The following is a 7,901-nucleotide window of genomic DNA, read 5'->3' on the forward strand; positions in this document are numbered from 1 at the left end:
TGTTCCACAAATAACTGGGACATCTTTTGTTTAAGGATATTTTATTTGTTTTAGTTAATAAAAATATTTTATTTGGCAATAAACAAGGTTAAAAGTGTGTTAATCAGTAAATATATGTCTTCATAAAACAATACTGCTTTTTTCTTTTTTTAGATTACCTGGCCTTTTGGAAAATTCGCTTGCTGAAATTAAAACTCAGAGAAGACATATGTGTTGGGTACCAGAGACAATAATAACGCATTGTAACAGGCAGAGTATTAGCTCCTTGGGAAATACATTCCCCGAAGGTTGCATTTTTATTTTATTTATAATAAATATTATCAACTCTATGGTGCTTAAAAAAACTTCAGCTATTGGGCAGCATAGAGATGAGATGAAGAAAATGTTAAGCAAGTTTCCTTTTAAAAAATCAATGTTTAACTTTGTATATTTTCTTTGTTTTGTATTAGCTATTAATCTAAGTGATGGAGCTGCCAAGCAAAGAGCTTTCTCTTCAATATTTGAAATGACTTCTTCAGAGTTGAGAAACAAGCATCATTGCAATGGAGATAATGTAGAGTTGCAGCATAATGAAAACAAAACACCAGCAAAAAATCACAACATAAACAGTGCAGACTCATGGAACACTTTTAAGCATATGGATAAAGAAATATCAAAAAGTAGCAGAAGAAAAAACATTTCCAGTAAATCTGAAATATCACTTAATGCAATGAAAATGAATGACACTTCTCTAGAAAATTCAAGGCACTTAAAATTAGTTATTGAAACCAATGAAAATGCTAGCTTTGATGTATCATCTTCTGGAAAGAAAACTGCCAATAAGAAAACTGATCAGGTGAAATGTTAAAAGGCAAAGCAACCTCAGAGTTACTATTCTGTGCATTCCAATCAGGAAAACTGCCTCCAGAGAAACATTTAAGCACCCTTCCCATATGCTGCTTTGAGATTAACCTCTCTGTCTACATCTAACAGGTGGTGGAAAGAACCATGGCAGGGAAGTTGCCACTTTCTAAACTTTGTTGGCTCATGACCGCCAAGGCAGAAGATTGGTAGGGCTACCAGTTTTCCCATGGTTCTGGTTCCCATTGCCTCCAATGGGTGGAAATGTTCTATGTCACCTCCCAGGCTGGTCTAGAATCATAGAATAGTCGAGTTGGAAGGGGCCATAAAGGCCATCGAGTCCAGCCCTCCGCTATTGCAGGACACCATGTTATACCATCCCACTCAGATGTCTGACCAGTTTCTTTTTGAATGTCTCTAGTGTGGTAGGGCCCACCACCTCTCCAGGCAGCTGGTTCCACTGTTGTATTGCTCTGACAGGAAGCTTTTCCTGATGTCCAGCCCGAATCTGGGTTGTCACAACTTGAATTAATTATTCCATGTCCTACACTCTGGCATTGGCAAGAAGAAATCTTGACTTTCCTCTTTGTGACAGAAAGGCTTAATGAGAGAAGGGACATAGAAAAACAACTTACAGCATTACTATCCTATGAAAAAGTAGTGCCTAGACATAAAAAGCAGCATAAGGCAGCCAGTCAGAGCTCAGTGGGCTCCAATACAGCAGCTGATAGGCAGAACAGGATAGTAGAAAATGCAGATAGGATCATCTGCTACAGCCATAGTCTTGCCACTAACCTCTATGGAAGAAATAGGGAAGCATTATAATTGGGTCAGACTACAAAACAAGTCATAGTGAATTGTGGAAACCTTACAACACGCTGTATTTCTCTGCATGGCTTCATGGAAACCAAACATACTACACTATGGATGCTGTATTTAGATGTAACAGCAAACTGCCCGTGTGGTTTTCACTGACTTTTTGTTATGTGTGAATCCACCTGTCATGTGAGCCTAGCCATGGTACTGGAGAAAGGAGACTAGAATATGGTAAAAGTGATAGCAAAACCTCCTGTGGTTGCAGGGGGCTTTGTGCTATTGTCAGGATAAAAGTGGACATGGAATGGAAGGTTAAAAGAGTGAGGACTGTAGAGCAGGGGAAAGAATCTTGTCTCGAATCTAAACCAGGAGTACAGAATATTTGGTCCTCCAGGTGTTTCTTGACTCCAGCTCCAGCAAATGTAGGCAATGATCTGAGATGATGGGAGTTATAATCCAGTAACATCTGGAGAGGCACAGGTTCCCTGCCTCTTGACCAGATTCTGGCAGAGAAGTTGTGCCTTTAAGAATGGCATAGAATAAGAATTCTGCTAGTTGTGGTTTCTGCTGTCACATAGTGTTACACTTTGTCAATCCAAAGACAAAAGCTGGGGTTCAGTAGGGATTGTGGTGGAGTTCAGATGGAAATTGAATTACACAGAGTGATTTCATGGTGATCACTCCTGTTCTTTGGCTCTAGACCTCTAGTATTCCTTATTAATAGCTGTGTTAATAGCTATATACTTATCAGCATTTACACTTTACTAAAAATCATAAAACCTAGAATAGTAGGGTTGGAAGGGGCCAATAAAACCAAGTCCAACTCTCTGCTCACAGCAGAACTCCAAGTTAAAGCATTTCTGTCGAATGGCTGTCCAGATGTATCTTGAATGTCTCCAGTGTGGTAGAGCTTGTGACTTCCCTAGGTAATTAGTTCCATTTTCATATCGCTCTAATCTGTTCAGGAATCTGGCTTCTTGCAACCATTACTTCATGTCCTACCCCCTGGGGTGATCAAGTGGAGATCTTGGGCCTCTTCTTCCTGACAACCTTCCTGACAACAGTACTATCATATCTTCCCTCAGTCTTCAGGCTAAACATAACCAATTCTTCCAGTCTTTCTTCACAGGGCTTTATTTCCAGTCCCCTGATCACCTTTGTTTATCTACCCCGAACCTTTATCAATTTGTCTGCAACTATGTTAAAGTGTGGTGCCCAGTTTAAAGCTATAGACCTAGGCAGCACTGGATTATGAGAAGGAGAAGCTTGCTTATAGCTAGATCCTTTTAAAGTTTTAGAATGAGCATGTCAGTTCTACCTAGATTGTTTTGGTACAGCCATGTGCAAGCTTCTTGCCCAATTGCCTAAAGGCTATTTAGGATTCTGGCTGAAATTCTTCTCTGTTAAATTCAGTATCATAAATAGAAATGGCTTAAGCAGGGTAGAAATTCCCCGTATATAATAAGCATTGTTGTGTTTTTCCCCCCATTTAGATTCTTAGTGGGGTGTAGAGGGGAAGCCACCTGCATTGGTTAAGGATTGTATTAGAAATTTACATTAGAAAGCTTTGATTTTCAGAATTATTTTTCAAAAACTGTATTAGCTTGCTTGTCATATGTTCTGATATATTGAATACATTATGTCCAAAATCTTTCAGAAAAGGAAATCAAAGGAAAAGGATGCAGCAGCAGAATTAATAAGTAAAATCAGCAACAGGTATAAAGACAGGTATGTTGACAATTGTACAAGAATATTGTGCCAGCCCCCCCCCCCCCGGTGTGTGTGCATGTTTATATTCTACTTTTCTCCCATTGTGGAATTCAAGGTGGCTGTATGAGGTTCCCAAGTGATCTGCTCCCCAACTCCAAGCTCAGCCCAGCCCAACCTACTTAGCTTCAACATGGTGGATACCTTATGTGCCTTCAGACCATACTTTGGGCCATATGTATGTGTCTATGTTTCAGTGGGTTTCCATATAATTGAACCCTTTGCAGCTGTGAAGGCATTAAGAATGGAAGTAGCTATACAGTGTCACAAGAACGTAGGTACAGAGAACTGAATGGTCCTGCCTCATTCTAACCCACCCTTTCAAACAACACATATAAATATCAGTATAAAAGATAAAGCCTAACAGTCTGAGTAACTTCAATTTATTAGCCAGAAGCATGAAACATTTCTAGTGGGAATAGGCCATCTCAACAAAGTGGTACCACATTGTGATTGCCTTAAACTAGGGCTGTACTGAAGGTTAGCAAAGCAAATATTGAGAAATCAACACTGCCTTCAAATGCCTGCTTTTTCTGTGCCTTTTGGCTGTCTCTCTCTGTAGATGATTTGGCTGCATTTTTGTTAAGAATATAGTTCTCCTGCTGGCAGCATGATCCTAGCTGATTGGGGATCTTATTGGCCATGTGGAGCTGAAATGATGCCATATTATTAATAAGTCATGAGGTACCTGATAATTTCATAAAGATAATTCAGAGTCTGGGCAGTAAATAATGCTTTCACACTTATTGGGGAAATGATTTTTACCCTGTTTCAAATTTTAAAAAATCTAAATCAAAGATGATACTTTTAGTAGAAGGTTTTTGCATAGCTCTCTACCCTTTTTGGTTCAACTCTAGTGTAAATGATTCAGTAGCAATTCTAAATGAAATTATGATACATTCTTATTTCTAACTTCAGCTGTCATACACTGCAGAAGTCATATGAAATCCAGCACTACACACAGAATTCTGTGGTGGGGGGGAGTTGTTTTCTATTTTGCACTATACCACAAAAATAGATTTTAGTGATAGTGCAAAAACAAGAATTCTGTGTGGGCCATTGGCTTTCATGTAGGCTTTCATCAAGATCACAGATGCTATTTCACTACTCAAACCTGAGCGCATTGGATCCCGTTCAGAGCCACTGTTGTGTGGTGGTTAATAGTGCAGGACTGGGACTTGGAAGATCTAGATTCCAGTTCCATGCAGTCATGGAGCTAACTGTGTGACTTCAGGCCACTTACAAAGGAAGAAGAGATTGTGTAAACCACCTTGAGTTCTTTGAAAGGCAAAAAAGTGGGTTATGAAAATAAGAAATAAATTACAAAAATGATAAAATAACGTTTCAGATTCAGTGAGTTACGTTTACTGCACACTATTGCTAAACTATGGGATAGAATGGTAGTAAGTGATACTTTTACTGTTTTTTGGTGCCGTGGCACCAAACCTATGTCACATTGTATTGATAATGCAATTTATTTTGCAAGTAATATACTTAGAACAGTAGAGTTGTATGGCTTTAATTTCAGCGATGTTACTTAATTCCTCTAAAATATATCAAAACAATTATTGCTTTGCAAATATGTGTTATATTTTACCTATTTTTCTTGTAGGACATCCTTAAATCAGTCTAGCTTCAGTGTTAGCCAGGTATGTTCTTTTCCTCTATATGAGCAACTTAGGTATATGTTTTGGGCTTAAACTCCCATACATAGATTAGAACAAAGTATACATGGTTTTCCAAACCCACCCAGGCTGTAGACCCAGCTTATCCTTGATGGGGAGAAAATCTAAATAAGGATCTCCTTTCTTCACCCTCTCAGGCTCAGCACAAAGCTTGCTGGCAACAGCAACTTTGGAGGTGGGTTGGTAAGAGACCAGACAAGGAGAGATGTAGATATATTGGATGCATGAGACTCTCAGTCACTTGTCTTAATCACTAACGGGTAAGGAAGCTAGACAGGATGAGATTCTGTCTAGCTCCAAATAATTTTTAGTTGCAAGTATCGCAATGGGTCCTTGCTCATAGGATCAGATCACACCAATCCTTCCATAGCTGTGCTGCTTATTGGTCTGCTTCTGGACACAACTCATCTTTATTCATTTAAGAACATAGGAAATGCCATGCTGGATCAGACCAGTGGTCCATCTGGTTCAGCATTCTGTACACATGGTGGCAAACCTGCTGCCTGCAGGAAGGTTAGATGCGAGACCTCCTCCTGTCCACTTCCTAAGCAACTGGTATATGCAGGTATGCCTTCTCTAGTAAAGGAGGAAGCATATAGCCAGCAAGGCTAGTAGCCACTGATAGCCTCCCTCTTTTATTTATTATATTTATATTCTTTTTTCCTTTCATGGAACTTAAGGCAACTTGCATAATTCTCCTCTTCTGCATAATCATGTTCTTGCAATAACAACAACCCTATGAGGTAGGTTGGGCTGAGGGTCTGTGACTGGCCCAGTCACCCAGTGAGCTCCATGGCTGAGTGGGAGCTAAAACCCAGATCGCCTGAGTCCCAGACCCATATTCTTAAGCACTGCACCACACTGGCTCTTTTTAAAGCCATACATCAACTTTCTCTAAGAGCTCCCTCCAAATCTTCCATAATTCCTAGCCAGCTTTGGAAAGGCTGCCCTATACAGCTTACCTTGGTGACTGTCTTCTGTACCATCGGCACCAGGCGAAGACCTTTTTATTTAAACGTCATTTTAATTGTTAACAATATTTGCTTATTTATCTGGCCAGGGCGACTTCTTTTATATTGTTATTTATTTTATATTGTTAATTTTATATTGTTATTTTTGTATTGTATTGTATTTTATTTGTGTTGTGAGCCGCCCCGAGGCTTCGGCAAGGGGCGGCATAGAAATGTTTTAATAAATAAATAAATAAATAAACACCATCCTTCCCACTGAGAAGGAAAGCCCCTTCCCAGTAGCTGCATCCTGATTACAGAATGCCTTGCAGTGTGACATTCAGTTGCCCATGACTCCCTTGCTATTTTTTGCCAGTTCATGACAGCCATTTAGTACTGCAGTCTTTTGTTTTACATTTAGTTTGGAGTAGGTTGCTTTATATAATTGTGAAATCATTATTATTAAATGATGCAAGCTGTCCATAATAGTGCTTTGAAGTGGGGTATCAATATTTTAAGGAATATTGAATATTCCTTATTTATATAAATATTTATATAAGTCACTTTTTGGACCCATGTCGGAAAATTGTAGCCCTCCAGAATTTTTGACCTATAAAATCCATGGTCCCTCACCACTGGCTATGTTGGCTGTAGCTGATAGGAACTGAAGGCCAAAACTCCTTAAGAAAAACAAGTTGTCTACCACTACTTCAAACTGACAGATGTAAGTTCTCTGGCCATCTAAAACCTGCAGACAGGATAGGTAGAACAACAGAGATGAAAATGCCTTCTGCCCCATTTAACATTATTTTAAGCTAGACAGAATTTCAGCTTGTCGAGTTTCCATATCTCTTAGTAGCTGAGACAAGTGATCAAAGTCTTGTGGCTCTAACATATATACATTTTTCCATGACTTGCACTGTTTTGTCCCTCTCTTTCCACTGAGTCTGGAAGGATACAGTAGCAAAATTTTTTCCCAGATTTCCCCCCTTCAAGATCATAGCTGTATTTACAGTCTTGGGGGAGATGGGAAAGCCATACATTTGTAAGTTTGCTCTGTGAGTTGCATTGAACTAAAAGAAGTCACAACTGCTTTTCTAATTGTTCTTTTATGCCTAGAAGAAAAATAAGAACAGAAGTTTTAAAAATTTGAAAACTACTACTCTACTTAACATAACTACTGAACAGCTTGTGTAAGTAAACATGAATCTTGTACATGTCTGAATATATATTTCAGTATTAAGAATCCACTAAATAAAGCTTTATTTCTTTTGATAGGGATGATGTCTACAATTTCAGCCTAAGTGGATTTGATGAACCTACAATAAAGCTTGGAGTAAGATTACAGTTGTAACAAATAATGTGAAAATAATTGTAAAGTGATAATTTTCAACAATGTGATCACATTAGGTAGAGGTGTGGCAGCCCACATTGAGCAGCAAATTTGGAGTTAGAACCAGAAAATGGTCATTCACTTTATTATATTTTGGCCACCAAGCATGTGTCAAATCTCAGGCTACAAGAAGAGTTCTAAAACTTTCTCAAAAAAGAACAGTTTGGAGAGAAGAAACAGTAGCTGATGTAAAGAATGCCATTTTCACATTATTGTGCCCAGATTTTTCATTATGTGTTATAACTAAGGACATTTTGACATACAGTATGTTAGATTTCTTTTAACTTTATTATTAAGCATGCTTTCCATACGTTGATCATTTTAGCTATAAACTGTGTATTTTGTCATCTGGCACATGTATTCCAAAGATGAATGCCTAATTTTAATGGAGAAATTTCCTACTGAAGACATTTGGTACTGCAGAAATTTGTTATTGTAGAAGTACTGCAG

At 38.5% G+C, this 7,901-nt stretch overlaps 1 long non-coding RNA gene across 1 annotated transcript; it reads left to right on the forward strand.

Moving 5' to 3' along the window:
• Positions 1-3,316: 3,316 nt before the first annotated feature.
• Positions 3,317-7,400, forward strand: LOC123036045. The gene is made up of 4 exons (XR_006417077.1): positions 3,317-3,384; positions 5,036-5,072; positions 7,178-7,251; positions 7,337-7,400. It is a non-coding gene; the product is annotated as an uncharacterized LOC123036045 (long non-coding RNA).
• The last annotated feature ends 501 nt before the right edge of the window (positions 7,401-7,901 follow it).

The sequence above is a fragment of the Varanus komodoensis genome, unplaced genomic scaffold (assembly GCF_004798865.1).
Source record: "Varanus komodoensis strain SLA01 unplaced genomic scaffold, ASM479886v1 scaffold8, whole genome shotgun sequence".
NCBI lineage: Eukaryota > Metazoa > Chordata > Lepidosauria > Squamata > Varanidae > Varanus > Varanus komodoensis.